The sequence below is a fragment of the Microtus ochrogaster genome, chromosome 18, assembly GCF_000317375.1.
Source record: "Microtus ochrogaster isolate Prairie Vole_2 chromosome 18, MicOch1.0, whole genome shotgun sequence".
Lineage (NCBI taxonomy): Eukaryota > Metazoa > Chordata > Mammalia > Rodentia > Cricetidae > Microtus > Microtus ochrogaster.
In genome coordinates, this window is record NC_022020.1 from 63,516,210 (window position 1) to 63,518,360 (window position 2,151).

Consider the following 2,151-nt stretch of genomic DNA (forward strand, 5'->3'; position numbering starts at 1 on the left):
GCGCCGCGTCCCGCCGCCGTCGCAACACCGCCGCGTCCTCCGCCTACGCGGCGGGACCCCCGCCCCGCGCCCGTCCCTCCTCCCGCGCGCCAGAAAGAGAAGATGGCGCTCAGCTGCCTCAGGAAGTGACGTTGCCTCATTTGCATGCCGGCGAGGCCAGCCAATGGGGGTAGAGTGTGTCTGGGGACCCCCTGGGCACTTTCCACGGGCCCCTCCAGGCCCCTGGACCCCGCGGGCCTCCAGGCTCTGGAAGGGGTGTGGCCTGAACAGCCCCCTCCCATAGACCCAGAGGGTCCAGGGGGCTGCCCGTCAGCACTCCCCACCTCTAGGCAAGCTCTCGTGAGACTTTGGGTTGGTGGTGACGTCATTGAAGGGCGGGGTCCGCCTTTGGCCACGTGACCAATCACATGGTCTCATCAGAGCTCTGCCTTCTTTTGCATATGATGGGTGGAGCCAGTAGCAGCCAAGTGGGTGGCCCCGCCCATATCTACAAACCAATCAGAAGCCAGCTCTGAGAATACTGTCTTGCCATTGGGGGATAGGACTTAAACTCTAGGAACTTGGACCAGTGTGCATATGATTGACATGTCTTGGTGAGCCAACGGGATAGGATCTCCTGACTCATCATTCTTCTTAAGAAAAATTGTGTCACACCTTTGGAGAATTTTCATGTTAAAGTTACATCTATACCACACTGTGTAAGAAGAGGGTTAATTGAATGTATTTGCATAATAAAATATTTTTTAAATTGGGTAGTAAATGGAGAAACAGTTTTCAAAGTTTTCTGAGTCTCCATCCATGGAGAGATCAAGCCTCGCGTCCACTGTAGATGTAGCAGGAGACTCATTAGAAAGTCTTGTTGAAGATTAATAGAAACACTTTCTAAAATGCTTGGCAGTACTTTTGACAAGCCTGTCTCCTATCCCCTCCCATTATGAGTCCCCGACATTTCCCATGTCCTCATCCCAAACCAAGACTTGGGTTTCCATCAACCGCCATCACCACAAGACTAGGTTCTACCCAGTCTGGTGGTGTACACCATGTTTGCTCTGCCATATCTGAAACCTTTATCCCCCTGCCTCACTTGCGCCATTTTCTACTGCTGCCTTCTGTTCAGTTTGGTCTAGTTACTAGAAATAGTAAGCACTCAGTAAGTGATCACATCAATTTTAAGTGTGTCCACTTGGACTGATAGAACGGAACCATAATCTGCTTTATTTCCTACATGAAGACAAGTCATAACTGAAGTAGACCTGGCGCCTCCTGATTATTCATAAGTTATAACTTAATTTGATTGTGAAATTCCAGGAGCAGGTAAGCAGGATGTCGTATCCATCTCCCTTGGGAAACTGTGTGACATGAAAGGTTAGCTACAGCCTCCCAGCCTACCCTCCTGCAAACTGAGATGGTCACAAATGCTCATATCACTTCTCAAAATAAGTTACTGACCCTTCTCTTTGTCTTCTCTTGATTCCTCAACCTCGGGCATCTCCTCCTCAGGACCACCATACCGCAGAAACTTTCTGGTCACTGGTGACTTCCCAGTTGTTGAATCCAAGGACAGACTTTAGTCCTCCCCTTCTTGGACCTGTCTTGATCTGGAACCACCATGGGAATTATCTTCTCTTCAGTCTTCCCAGCCTCTGTTCCCATGCTTTCCTTCGTGGTGAATGCCAGTGTTCACTGCCTCTGCCTGTTTTTCTACATCATTCAGTACGCATTCGTTTGCTGCCCATCTCCTGTGGCAGGTAGTGTACGAGATACTGGAAATCCATACCTCTCATTTCTTGGCATATTCTCCCCCCTGTTAAGCTCAACTACAAACCTCACTATTTCAACTTCAAATCCTTATCTTATCAGGAATAATCGGGCAGACCAATAATCCCCAGTACCAGAGAGACTGAGGAGGTAGGAGATTACAAATCAAGACCAAACTTCTCAAAAAAAAATGGGAGGGAGGGAGGAAGAGAGAGAAAGAGGGAGGGAAGGAGGAAGAGAGAGAGAGAGAGAGAGAGAGAGAGAGAGAGAGAGAGAGAGAGAGAGAGAGAATTCTCCAGCTCCTGAGGAGCAGTGAGGAGGGCTATTGCACTCCTAAAATCCCTCACCACAGCACCATAGGCAGGGCATCGCTCTCCTTTCAGGACTGACTTT